Below are 15191 nucleotides of genomic sequence, written 5' to 3'. Positions count from 1 at the left end.
ATTTAATCAACGCCCTCCTGTAGAATATCTGAATTATTAAAAAAAAACTTTTAAGTGTGTTTTACAAAGGATATATGGAAATAAAATATTCTTCTTTTGATGAGACTGAGGTTCACCCTTCCTTCAAAATTATTCTTAATAGAATTAATATAGCAAAATGTATGTATTCATCTTTATATTTAGGCACCAAGACCACTATCTTGGATCGCTATGTGGGCCATGAGCTTCCTATGCACCTGAATAAGGCACTGAAGGAGGGCCCAACTGAAAATGGATGTTTTGCTGATCTGAAAGGTAATGACAGTGACAAATGAGACCTCCCAATAGACCATAGCAAGGGTTAGCAGCAGGAAATTGCATCGGCTCAGTGATTAAGGCAACATCAGCAGTCAGAAGACAGCAGCAGGGCAGGTGGCCTTGGTCCTGATGCTGTCTCATCTGATCCGTCGCACAGGGTGATGAGTCTGAGATGTTGTCTGCCAGGTCCGCAAACACGATCCTCCCCTGCTTCCCTTTTTTTCCTGAGGATAAATGAGCAACAAGAAATTTGGAACATCCAGATTATTCAATGTCAGAGCTATTGCCAAAGCAGCACGCCCACTCTCCTTGGGTGTGGAATGCAAGTTAAAATTGCCTCTGGCAAAAGGTTCTGTGAAGGTCTTATTCATTCATTTTAATTCAAGAGGAATTAATGAGGACCTACTATGTACCAGGCACCAGGCTGGATGCCAGGCACATGAAGATAAATGAGATGATTTCTTGTCTTTAAGGAAGTCACAGTCAAATGGAAGAGGTGACTAAGTAAAGAATGTTGTTCCATCTTTTTTGTCTTGAGAATGGCCAAGGACCTAAATACCTGGATTAAATAAGAGAAATTGAGAAAACACTTAGTCCAAGTTGGCTGATTGATGTTCTTATTTAACTACTCTATAAAGCACGTAAGCAATTTACCTCAAAAGGTTTAGCCTCAGCAGGAGAAAAATGTAAACAACAACAAAAAACTTTAGAACAACATTTTCACAATTGGCTGTTACCAGGTGGGACTCTAAATCTTGTTTCTGAGACCTTGGATTGACAAGCAGAAGAAGACTGTAAATTCTGTGGCAACATCAGACATTGACCTGGAAAAGCCAAGGACAAAAAGAGCCTGGAGAGGATCTTGATAATCACCTCACCAGCTCCTCTTGGGGGAAGAGAATCCAAAGCCTAGATTCTACAGCTGAAAATATGTGACTCAAGGATCACAGACAGTAGCATTCACATTCCAACTGAAGTGTTCTGATCGAAACAAAAAAAGAAATTATTGCAGGTATGATACCTGCAGAAAGTACACAAATGTTGCATGTGCAGCTTGATGACTTTAAACAGATGGTTACACCCATGAAACCACCACCATGTCATGATATGAAAAATTTCCAGTACATGGCAGGCTTCCTTGTGTCCTCTTCAGTCAAATTACACTACCCCAAAAGTATAAGATATCTCTAGTTTATTTTATCATGATTAGTTTTGCACGTTCCTGAACTTCTTATAAATGGAGTCATACAGTGTGTAGTTTTTTGTGTCTGGCTTCTTTCCACAGCCTTCTGTCTGTGGGATCATCCGTGCTGTTGTGTGTAGCTTAAAGTGTTCAACATCTTTTTATCTGATAATTGTCCATTTGTACATTCTCTTTTGTGAAGTGCTCATTCAATTTTTTTTGCCAAATTTTAGTGGACTTTTTCTTATGATGACTTCTTTAGACTGTCTGCATATAAGACTATTGAGTTTTAATTCACTTTTCTTTTTCTGCAAATGTGTCAATTTGTTTTGACCCCTTTTCTCCCTTCATTCCTCTTAGCTTTCTAAAACTCTCAAATGTAAGCTCTCTGATGGTTCTCTCTGTGGGATTAAAATTGCTTCCAAAAAAGTGAATTAATGCTTAGAAGTAAGTGACTGGCAATTCTTTATTTGTTACTTTAGCACCTGGATATTATCTTTTAAAAGGAAATGAAGCCAACCAAAAGATTATCTGATGGTGGAATTCAGAACTAGAAAGTTGATGGAGAATTTTTTTTGAGGTATATTGGGAGATAAGAATGACCCATTGAGGCACTTTCTTATATTTCTAATCTTCAACAATGCTGTCACTTCTTAAAGTTTTCTTTGAATTTGGGCCAATTAGCTTCAGGAAATGTTAGAGGAAATAAATTTATTTATCAATAATCAATAAACGACTGCTTCATTAAGAAAAGGAAAGGATTAAAGAATATAGGGCTGTGCCTGGATTGCTGGTCTCAGGACTATTTTCAAAGATTGACCATCAGTGGCTTACTGCCAGCTAGGGAACCTTATGGTATGATGTTCCAGCAAAACTGTTGTCTTAGAAATCAGTGCTAATATTGCAATAAAGATTTTACAGGGGATGACAAAACATGCTTATGGAGTTAATGAATGCTTTTAGATAGGGAAGTGGAGTCTAACACCTTATTGGCAGGTGAATGATTTAAAGTGACCTTGAAAATAAGGATTAAAAAACAACAAAAAAGAAATATCAATGAAGATCATTTATGTGATGAGAAAGAGGGACCAAAATAGTTTTAAAAAGTTAAACATGGGTGTGCATGCCTGGCCAGACCCAAGCACTCTCCACTCATCCTTAAGGTTAGACTATGTCAGAAAAGAAAACATGGTCCTGAGATGTCCAACCTAAGCAAAGTACTATTTTCTCTCTCACTGTCACACCAGTTCTCAGTTAAGTGTGCTAAAAACAGAAAGGGGGCATGGATTTAATAATCCCATATGTTTCTGCCATAAATATTTTACTCTTCAAATATTTATTGGTCACTTACTGTCGGATGCTGTGATAGTTAATCATCATATAGGTTTGTAAATTCTTTAAAGTATTTGTTAATCATAACAAAACAAAAGAGGTTGAAGGCAGTCTGGGAGGACTAGGGGAGCTTTGCCACTGGTTTATTTATCCATATGATAGGAATATACTGAGCATCTATCTCATGCCAGGTATCACGCCAGATGCTGAGGATACAGCTTCAAACAAGAAGGATGGGTCTTTGCCTTCATAGAGCTGGCAGTTCAGTGGGAAAGACAGAAGAGATTATAGTAAACAGTGACTTCAAGTACTTTTCTAGTGAAAAAGGGAGGCAGGCCATTCCTGGCAGAGGCTCCTATAGATAGAATTACAGAGTTTAGAAAGAGGTTGGTGAATTTGGAGAACTGTGAATAGGGGGAAGTGGGTGAAATCATGCAGAATGCATTTGATGAGAATCCAGTGAAGTAGATTTTTCCAAAAAGGTTGCAGCTAAAATCTGAGATAGTTAGATTGATCTGTCTGTCTATCTGTTCATCACCCTCTCCATTCAGGATCCAATCTGTAAATGGTACTGATAAACACTGGGGGGATTCATTCAGTGTGAATATTTGCTGATCAATACATTCTACCATGATATATGTATATATGTTTTTATGTACTTGTTTTAGAAACTAACTACTACAGATGAATCGAAATCTCTCTGACAAGTGTTGTGATTAGAAGATAATATTGCATTTCAAAGGAAATGTTCTTTCTAAGATTTCTTTCATGCAACACTAAAAGAGTTGATATTAGAAGTGGATATAGAATAATGATCTGAAATACTTGTCTTGGGGTGAGATTATTGTGGGAAAAAATTCAAATTCAGGCAATAATAATTTGGAAGTATCCATTCTCTGTGCAGTTATTCATTAATTTAGAAATGATGTGACAGTATTAGTTATTCAGCCATGCTCAGAATGACCTGAGGGTCTTTAAGCATGGGAACACATGTTTTAGTGGGGAGGTTGGTATGGAATGGGGGAGATGATGAATGTTTTATAGTGTAATTTCTATTTCACAATAGCAGTCAACTTTCTGTTTTGTTTGGTTGAAGAGTGTTCCTTACAACTGATTTTTCCTTGCAAAATCAGGTGGCTTATTGCTATAATGTTTGCTCTAACAAGTGATAGAAGTAGTCATTTTCCCTGTATGTGGGAAAAGCATAAATCAGTCTTTGCAATGGGACTCTGTCTGAGGTATGAGTTTGGGAATTAAACTTGGTTACAGAATTATGAATTAAAACTTAGAATAGCTTAAGTACAGTGTATTTTGTGTGAATATTTAGGTGACTATAGAACATTTCATGGTATGATGAAAACCTCACATTTTCCATTCCTTCTTGTACTTTCATGCTTTATGCTGATATTAGGTGGTGTTCTTAGCGTGTGATGATGATGATTTTAGATTATTATTCATACTTTTGCAGCTTCAGTGAACACTACTTCAAACTGAGCCATTGAGCAATTTAAATAAACTTAGAGATCACAATGAATGTCTCTAATTAAGATATATCACTGTTGTACCACACTTAAGAGAGACCTACAATTTAAAACAATGCAGCCCATCCTGTTATGTGCATCAGATTAGTTCTGTTTAAATGCAGATGATGTAAAACATTCCTGTAAAAAGCTACTTATCGGTATTCATGGAGCCATCAGAATTTGTTGGGGGGGATAGAGTAAAAAGCAGTATAGAAGTTTGATCTTTATCTAAATAGAGAAATTAAAGCCTCATTAAATTATTATTGAGGTCATTGGGGTCCACTTGCTCCTTCTTTTCTTTCGTTTTGTTTCTAGTAGTTCAAGTCATTGGCTATTGTAGTGATTAAAATCCTTTCAGCAACAATTAATGGGAAACTTAACGCAACGAATAAAGAAACTTATTATCTCACATAACAGGTGGTCAGAAAGTAGTGTGAGGCCCAGTGATGAAGAGATCAGGGTGCTCATTCTACTTCTCTGCTATTCTCTCTCTCAGCTCTTCCTTCTTTGCAATTGTCTTTATTCTCAGGCTAGCTTCTCTCCTTGTATTAACACGGTTGCCAGCAACTTTTGTGGAAACATGTTTCCTTGATCATGTCCAGGAGAAAATAATTCTCTTCTAATATGTCAGACACTGTAGTTGTTACCCAATAGCTATTATTCCTTATTACATATTGTGATAGTTACTTTTATGTGTCAAGTTGACTAGACTAAAGGATGCCCAGAGAGCCGGTAAAACATTATTTTTGGGTGTGTCTGTGTAGGTATTTCTGGAAGAGATAAGCATTTGGATCAGCAGACTGAGTAAAGAACATCCTCGCTAAAGCAGGTGGGCATCATTTAATCTACTGAGGGCCTGACTAGAACAAGAAGGAAGAGGAGGGGTGAATTTGCTCTGTGCTGAGCCGGGACGCCCTCAGGTGTCAGTGCTCCTGGTTCGCGGGCTTTCAGACTCCAACCAGTTGTGGCCCGCCCCCATCTCGGGCTTTTGGACTTGTAATGAGAATTAACAACATGAGCTTCCTGGGTTTCTCAGGCCTTCAGACTGGGACTGAATTAAATTGTTGGCTTTCCTTGTTTCCAGCTTGCAGATGGCAGATGGTGGCACTTCTTGACTCCCATAATCACGTGAGCCAATTCCTATATGAAATCCGCTCATGTATATATTGGGTAGAGTGAGGTTTGCGGGTGGGCTTGTCCTTGAGATGGAAGTCTGGTATGGAAAAGGGTAAAGCAGTAAGGTAAAAGGAACTGGGACATCTGTCGGTTTTGTGGAGGAAAGTTACCTTACCAGTTTGAATTTTATAGTAAGGAAAAAAACAAACTGTGGGTTTTACTTAAAATTTTTGTAAAGCTTCTGAACTGATGGCCTTGCCAATAGAAGAGTAGAATAAAGTCCACTCTTCAGGCTTTTTGCATTACTTTGGGCCATGTGCTCATCCCTGGGCCAGAAATGGTTTCCAAAGGAACCTATGGAATTTATTGGGTTAAACCTAGTTTGCTGAACCAATCACTGGCAATAGGAATGGGGTTATGATAATTGGTTAATGTTATCCAGGACCTACTCTTGGAGCAAAATCCTAATGGGTCAGTAGAGGTTGGGTCATGTTGGGGGTTCTATTAGGAGGATGTGAAGAATGGTTGATCCAGTAATGTTCATTAGAAGCATGTCTCTCCTCATTGGCATAGCTAACAGACTGTGGTCTGAGAAAATAAATGCCAACTAATTTAGTCCACTCTTATGATATAATCCCAGGGCCATTCTGCTGCTTAGATTATTTAGACTGGAGAGTATAGCCTAAATAATGGATGTTATTTCAGATTTAGCATGTTTGTTTTTCATTTACTCACATTTATTCACATGGAATGAATGTGTGTTTGCACTGGGTGTTCAAGTAGTGATACATGTTGCTGGGTGGGGTGGGCAAGGTTCCCCTTCCTTTAGATATTGTCATCTGAGAAAAGCTTGTTTGGTTTGTCATCTGAGGATTAGTTAGAATTGTTTTCACCAGGCTTCAGTAATATAAAAGAAATAATCTCTAATAGTTCCTCAGTCCAATACTAGTCTACATAGTTTAAGAGCTCAACAATTGATCAACTTCCCACTAGTACTCTAACTACCCCCAACTTCTGTCTGAGAGTAAGGTGGAGAGTGTTATCTAGAGGGAGAGCAGAAGGGATGAATTTTGCAGTTTTGTCTGGTGCTGACATCACCTATACTGCTGGAAACTATCTTGAACTACTCTCCTGGATGCCACATGCTCCAGAAGAAGACCTTACAGTTTGTATAACATATAAATGACAAGGACTGAAGAATTTAGATTACTGCTTGCAGGTAATCTCTGAAGAAAAAACAGAATATAGGCTGAGTACTCTGCATTAAATTGTTTGGGTAACTAGATGTTGAGAAAGCTGCCAGTTGCACAGACTTGAAGAGATTGGGTTCTAGGGTCCAACTGATGATATAACAATCCTGCCTCTTCCGTGGACAAGTTGTATGAATTTGGGCAATTGCTTTATTCTCTCTGTCTCAGTGTCCTCACTGATGATAACGCCTGCCCTGTGGGTGACTGGAGATTAAGTGAGAATAAGGCGTTTAGTGCAGCATCTGTTACACAGGAAAGCTGACATCGCTAAAGTCGTTGCAGGTGACTTGGGTCCACAGCTTCTTTCCCAGCAGTTTCTTGGTTTTGAAGAACAGTCAGTTGACAAAGAAAAAGGGGTTTTATTTTCTCTCAGAGGTGGAGGGTCCCATTTTTTCTAGATGTCATCCCTTAGCAACACTGACCTTTCCTTACCCCAGATTTCATTCATAAAGAAGTTACACACACAAGCGATTTTAAAAGAGATCAATTTTGATGCCTTCAAAAACAGTTATCAGCTGGCTTAACTACTACCTACCACCAGCTGGGCCACATTCACCTTAGATTTTAGCTGAGCTCTCTAAGCAGATAAAATTTCTGTATGTAGAGATTAGATGTCAGAGACTGGAGGTTATCTCTGACAGTGAACCAGTTGATTTTGGCCAATATAAGGAAACACTCTCTAAAAATTACACCTATCTTAAAACTTAATTGGATGTTCCTAGTCATGATGAGTTGTTTTCTGGAGGTGCCTAAGTAGAGGGGCGACAATCACTTCTCAAAGACAAACCTGAGAGGTTAACACTGAGAATGCATAGTTAGACTAGGCAACTGCCTGGGTTACACTTACTTTTGGGCTGCTTTGATTATGTCTGAATCCCTAGTTATGTCAGCAGAAATAAGGTCTTCACTTAGATTTGATCTGTCGACAAGCCATTGTAACTTTACCTGGTGAGTTGTCAATGTCAGTTAGAATGTGTAATTCCTTGGAAAAGCCAGCAGTTGAAATTACTCACTCAAAGACAAATTTTAATCACCCTGAAGCTACAGTTATTGAAAAAGTTATTTAAAAGGACCTTAATATGACATTAAAAAAACAAATAAAAATTGATGAGGCCAAGTGGAATGTAAACACAGTCCTTTGGAGAGAATTAAAAAAATTTCATGCGTTTACCTTGCTGCAAAAACAAGGCTTTTGACTTTTTAATTATATTGTTGCCACATATTTTAACTTTAATGTTTTGAAGAATCTTGAAAGAAATTGTTTTAATCGAGGCCAACTCAATTTTTTGTTATTATTTATAATTAGGTGGAATTTTCCCTTAATGTAATTTTGTTCAAGCTTTCAAAACAGCTAAAAGAAAAGCTAGCAGTACGTGCAATGAACATTTATTTATACAACCCTATTTTCTCATCTAATGAACTTAGTAATAAAAAATAAAGGAGGGGAAGGAAGCTAACATTCACTGGGCCATCACTCTGTGCAAGGTAACTTGCACACAGCAGCTTATTTAATTTCTAACTAACCTGGTGAGATAGGGGTTTAATGTATTTTATAGATAAGACCCTTCAGAAACATTAAATATCTTGTTTATGGTCTCTAAGACAATACATACTGGAGCCAGGATTTTGACTTTTCTTGAATCCAAATAAAAGTCATCTGTGTGGAGACCTTCCCTGACTAGGCAGGGACATAGCAAGTGACTCCAAAAGGTAAGTGGGAGTGGATGTCAGCCATGTAGAGGCTGAATTGGAAGGTGCCTATTTTGCTTAAATGCATTCCCATTAAATTAAAAAACATCATTTGGCAGGTAAATAAACTCAACTCCTAGCTTTATCAGGCATGCTTGCCAAGAGTTTGCAGCCTCTGAAATGCTGTTACGTTTTCATGCTGTACAAACGATTCGTGGGACACAACCAAAATGCAATCCTGTTCTAGTCTCCTCTGGCCTCTCTAAAATTGTTTTTAGTGGAGAGGCTTTTCCACGAAAAAATGTGGACAGGTTCAGTGGACTTTTCTTAAGTGAAACACACATCTACAATGGATTTAAATCACAAACATTCTCAGTTCAGAAATTAGAGTCCTCAGTCCTCCACAAGAATCACAACCTGATAACTGACTTGTCATTCATCTGAGCCGCCCCTTGCTGTGGGAGAGTGTCACAGTCCTTTTCTTTCTTCCTCACCTGACCTCTCAAGTCATGGCTGCTTCTTATCCCCGCAGGAACAAAGGGGAGAAGAGAAAGAGGAGAGGTAAGGGGGTAAGGCTATAACAAAGTTCATACTTGAAAGGGAACTGTTGTGAGCTGGCTCAGGTAGATAAAGTTCACTATCTTTGGGTTTCTTTGTGGCTCCCTCCATGATTCCTAATTCTAGGATTTCTCCCCTGTAGTTGTCTTGGGAGGAGGAGGGAGGATGCAAATCAACGTCAGTGGATATTTGAGCCTCCATCTATAAGCCCTAGAATTTTTTAACTCCACTCAGCTTTTTGTTGCTGCCTTTTTTTGCCCACTGGACTGGACTGATGTTCACCCCACACTGGCTTTTACTTGTCTATAGTCAATGCAGGTACATGGAAACACTTTTGCATCCTTTCCTCTGATAATTTCTGGGAGTACAGGCCAGTTTCAACGTTTCCTAGCAATTTCCCTCTAAACTAGTCACTTCTTAGCCCCTCTGGATTTCTCAGGTTAGGGGTCAGCTCCCAGTCCACTCTGCCTCCCCTCAGAGGTACATAAGTCAGAGGTACCATGCTCGCTGAGTGTTCCGCTGAAGCTTCTTGTGCTGGTTTGCTTAGATTTGAGTGAGGGAGCAGTTAGGAGAGAGGGAGTTGGGCAGACACCATGGTTTTGTCCAAACGACTCCAACAAAAATCCTTTCTTTGGCCCCCTTTTTAAAAGTCCTTACCTGGCTGCCTGTTCCAACAGTCAGAGGACCAGTTTTTATATTTTTTTCTATAATTTCTGCATTTTGATCTTGTATCTTTTGTGTCTTGATGCATCAAGTGAAATGTCAACTTGGTAACACTCAACTGTCACTCTAGGTAAGGCTGGTGCAGCACTGAACAGGACAAAAGTAGTTTGGTTTGGTTTGGTACTCACCAATCTGTTGGAACCTTTGAAATCAGTATCCAGAAGAGGTTCAGTGGGGACCCTTGCATGGGCTTTGTGGGATCCGTAAACCTCCTGGAATCTATGTGCAAAATTTAAATGTGTGTATGCAAATACACATTTTTGAGAGGTTCACAACCCCAAACAGGTTAAAAACCTATGGGGAAAGTGTTGTAGAGTTTGTACACATATCACGTGCCTTTATCTGAGGATAGAGCCATATGTGAGTACAGTATTAATCATACAGCTTGCTCAAGTTATGTTTTAACTTAGTAAAGTCAATCAAGGGAACTATGGATGTTAATAACTTTGGAGCCCACTCCATGACTTTTTGTTCCTTGGCTGTCAAAGTTAAATTAGTTTTTAAATCATTTATATCAGCTTCTTTCAGCATGCTTTAAAATAAAGCAATATGGTGCAGTGGGGAAGGGGAATTAAATCATGTTTTTCACCAAAAACACTACTATGCGTGTATATATCTGGTTAGATCCTTTTTTTTTCTTTTTTTGATTATTTTATTTCCAAAATGCTACTAAGGATTTTACAACTAAAGACTCTTGTAATGCAGTTTGGGGCAGAAATTCTTAAAGCAGCAAAAATAGAATTAGGAAAAACATCACATGAAGTAATGGAGCAGTTAAGATGTTCTAAGTAAAGTTATACTTGTAAATTGAATGAATAAAGATAACTTAGGGTTTTTTCTCATCTAGGCATTTTTTTTTTTGAGAGGGCATCTCTCATATATATTGATCAAATGGTTGTTAACAACAATAAAATTCTGTATAGAGGAGTCAATGCTCAATGCACAATCATTAATCCACCCCAAGCCTAATTCTCGTCAGTCTCCAATCTTCTGAAGCATAACGAACAAGTTCTTACATGGTGAACAAATTCTTACATAGTGAATAAGTTCTTACATGGTGAACAGTACAAGGGCAGTCATCACAGAAACTTTTGGTTTTGATCATGCATTATGAACTATAAACAATCAGGTCAAATATGAATATTCGTTTGATTTTTATACTTGATTTATATGTGGATCCCACATTTCTCCCTCTATTATTATTATTATTATTATTTTTAATAAAATGCTGAAGTGGTAGGTAGATGCAAGATAAAGGTAGAAAACATAGTTTAGTGTTGTAAGAGAGTAAATGTAGATGATCAGGTGTGTGCCTGTAGACTATGTGTTAATCCAAGCTAGACAAGGGCATTAAAACATCCACAGATGCAGAAGATTACTCTCAAAACACGGGGCGTGAGGTTCTAAGCCTCTGTTGATCCCCAATTACTCACCTGATGGCCCCCCCTGCGACTGTGCCTGTCTTAGGTTGTTCCTCCCTTGAGAAATCTTACCCGTCTCTGGCTAACCAGTCATCTTCCGGGGCCATACAGGGAGATGTAAAGTTGGTAAGTGAGAGAGAAGCCATATTGTTTGAAAAGGTTAGCTTTTTACTTCTTTGCAGATTTATGCCCTGTGGTTTCTATGCCCAGCATTTGTCTTGAGGTATCTTTACCGCTTGGAGGAATTATGATACTTGGTAAATTCGATATGAGGCACGAATTCTATTTAAGGGTTGTAATTAGGAAGGAAGAAGAAAAGCTATAGATGTAGCATATGGAAGGAAACATGGGAGGATTGATTATTTCTTTGACATATCTTCTTGTAGAGTAACTTAAGTATGTATAGGTTTTAAACTACTAATTAAATTGTGCACACAGATTAACATAATAGGAATACAGTTACATAACCAAAGCAGATCTATAATTACCAGCCATCTCCAGTGAAGTCAAGAAAACCAGTTAGGCACCCTAGGCATTTGTGAAAATTTGTCTATGATATGATGGATATTGTCCAACTGTACTTGAACAGTCTGAGAGAAATCAGACAAATTAAAACAACCCATTCCTGGGAATTGTTCACATCCCATATGTTCGTTTAACAGTAGATAGTCTGTAGTTGTAAGATTTTGGAGCGCTACAACTTGCACTTCTCCTAATTCTTGGTTGAGTTCCAACAGTATAGATCCAGTCAAGTTTGTTGTTTTACTGAAAGCACAGGCCAGCTTAGATATCTCCTCCTTCATTCCAGTGGCAAGTCCAGGGAACCGGTGGGATGGATGCAGCTACAACTGCAGCATCGCCTGGATCTTTGTTGAGGTTTTTTGATGATCATCTTCTGGTATGACTTCCAGAGAGTGCTGATGTTGGAAGTTCTTCTTCATATTGTATCTTAGTTCATTTTCTGGGTAGCCAAATTAGGCTTTGATCCTCTGTATAAACACAAACAGACCCTTTGCCCACACTTTGATATGCCCTTTATACCATTGTGTAGAACTCATTGGAGGTCACCACACAGGAACTGCTTTTTTTTTTTAAGAGAAAGGAATATTATCAGAAAAGTGTACCTCCATAGCCGATCATCTGACACCCTTTAAGTGATCAAAATTAAGGATATTTAAAGCATGCATTAATCATTGATTTACAGTTAGTTTTATCCTATCAAGGAGTAATCCCCCTTTTCTTTCTTTCTTTTTTTTTATCTTTAATCTACACTTACATGAAGAATATTATGTTTATTGGGCTCTCCCCTATACCAGGTCCCCCCTATAAACCACTTTACAGTCACTGTCCATCAGCATAGCAAAATGTTGTAGAATCACTACTTGTCTTCTCTGTGTTGTACAACCCTCCCCTTTCTCCCTCCCCCCCATGCATGCTAATCTTAATACCCCCTTTCTTCTTCACCCCCTTATCCCTCCCTACCCACCCATCCTCCCCAGTCCCTTTCCCTTTGGTACCTGTTAGTCCATTTTTGGGTTCTGTAATTCTGCTGCTGTTTTGTTCCTTCAGTTTTTCCTTTGTTCTTATATTCCACAGATGAGTGAAATCATTTGGTATTTCTCTTTCTCCGCTTGGCTTATTTCAAAGAGCATAATACCCTCCACCTCCATCCATGTTGCTGCAAATGGTAGGATTTGCCCTCTTCTTATGGCTGAGTAGTATTCCATTGTGTATATGTACCATGTCTTCTTTATCCATTCATCTACCGATGGACATTTAGGTTGCTTCCAATTCTTGGTTATTGTAAATAGTACTGCAGTAAACATAGGGGTGCATCTGTCTTTCTCAAACTTGATTGCTGCATTCTTAGGGTAAATTCCTAGGAGTGGAATTCCTGGGTCAAATGGTAAATCTGTTTTGAGCATTTTGATGAACCTCCATACTGCTTTCCACAATGGTTGAACTAATTTACATTCCCACCAGCAGTATAGGAGGGTTCCCCTTTCTCCACAGCCTTGCCAACATTTGTTGTTGTTTGTCTTTTGGTTGGCAGCCATCCTTACTGGTGTGAGGTGATATCTCATTGTAGTTTTAATTTGCATTTCTCTGATAATTAGCGATGTGGAGCATCTTTTCATGTGTCTGTTGGCCATCTGTATTTCTTTTTTGTAGAACTGTCTGTTCAGTTCCTCTGCCCATTTTTTAATTGGATTATTTGCTTTTTGTTTGTTGAAGCATGTGAGCTCTTTATATATTTTGGATGTCAAGCCTTTATCAGATCTGTCATTTTCAAATATATTCTCTCATACTGTAGTGTTCCTTTTTGTTCTATTGATGGTGTCTTTTGCTGTACAGAAGCTTTTCAGCTTAATATAGTCCCACTTGTTCATTTTTGCTGTTGTTTCCCTTGCCCGGGGAGATGTGTTCAAGAATAGGTCACTCATGTTTATGTCTAAGAGATTTATGCCTATGTTTATTTTCTAAGAGTTTTATGGTTTCATGACTTACATTCAGGTCTTTGATCCATTTTGAATTTACTTTTGTATATGGGGTTAGGCAATGGTCCAGTTTCATTCTCTTACATGTAGCTGTCCAGTTTTGCCAGCACCATCTGTTGAAGAGACTGTCATTTCGCCATTATATGTCCATGGCTCCTTTATCAAATATTAATTGACCATATAAGTTTGGGTTAATGTCTGGAGTCTCTAATCTGTTCCACTGGTCTGTGGCTCTGTTCTTGTGCCAGTACCAAATTGTCTTGATTACTATGGGTTCGTAGTAGAGCTTGAAGTTGGGGAGTGAGATCCCTGCCACTTTATTCTTCTTTCTCAGGATTGCTTTGGCTATTCGGGGTCTTTGGCCGTTCCATATGAATTTTTGAACTATTTGTTCCAGTTCATTGAAGAACACAGTTGGTAATTTGATAGGGATTGCATCGAATCTGTATATTGCTTTAGGCAGGATGGCCATTTTGATGATATTAATTCTTCCTAGCCAAGAGCATGGGATGACTTTCCATTTGTTAGTGTTCTCTTTAATTTAACTTAAGAGTGACTTGTAGTTTTCAGGGTATAGCTCTTCCACTTCTTTGGTTAGGTTTATTCCTAGGTATTTTATTCTTTTTGATGCAGTTGTGAATGAAATTGTTTTCCTGATTTCTCTTTCTATTGGTTCATTGTTAGTGTACAGGAAAGCTACAGATTTCTGTGTGTTAATTTTGTATCCTGTAACTTTGCTGTATTCCGATATCAGTTCTAGTAGATTTGGAGTGGAGTCTTTAGGGTTTTTTATGTACAATATCATATCATCTGCAAATAGTGACAGTTTAACTTCTTCTTCACCAATCTGGATTCCTTGTATTTCTTTGTTTTGTCTGATTGCCGTGGCTAGGACCTCTAGTACTATGTTAAATAGCAGTGGGGAGAGTGGGCATCCCTGTCATGAATGGATGTTGAATTTTGTCAAATGCTTTTTCAGCATCTATGGAGATGATCATGTGGTTTTTGTCTTTCTTTTTGTTGATGTGGTGGATGATGTTGATGGATTTTCGAATGTTGTACCATCCTTGCATCCCTGGGATGAACCCCACTTGGTCATGGTGTATGATCCTTTTGATATGCTGTTGAATTATGTTTGCTAATATTTTATTGAGTATTTTTGAATCTACATTCATCAGGGATATTGGTCTGTAATTTTCTTTTTTGGTGGGGTCTTTACCTGGTTTTGTTATTAGAGTGTTCCTGGCTTCATAGAATGAGTTTGGGAGTATTCCCTCCTCTTCTATTTTTTGGACAACTTTAAGGAGAATGGGTATTATGTCTTCTCTGTGTGTCTGATAAAATTCCAAGGTAAATCTGTCTGGCCCCGGGGTTTTGCTCTTGGGTAGTTTTTTGATTACTGTTTCAATTTCTTTGCTTGTAATTGGTTTGTTTAACTTTTGTGTTTCTTCCTTGGTCAGTCTTGGGAGGTTGTATTTTTCTAGGAAGTTGTCCATTTCTTCTAGGTTTTCCAGCTTGTTAGCATATTGGTTTTCATAGTACTCACTAATAATTCTTTGTATTTCTGTGGGGTCCGTTGTGATTTTTCCTTTCTCGTTTCT

Source organism: Manis javanica, chromosome 3, assembly GCF_040802235.1.
Source record: "Manis javanica isolate MJ-LG chromosome 3, MJ_LKY, whole genome shotgun sequence".
Lineage (NCBI taxonomy): Eukaryota > Metazoa > Chordata > Mammalia > Pholidota > Manidae > Manis > Manis javanica.
Note: the sequence above shows the minus strand (reverse complement) of the source record.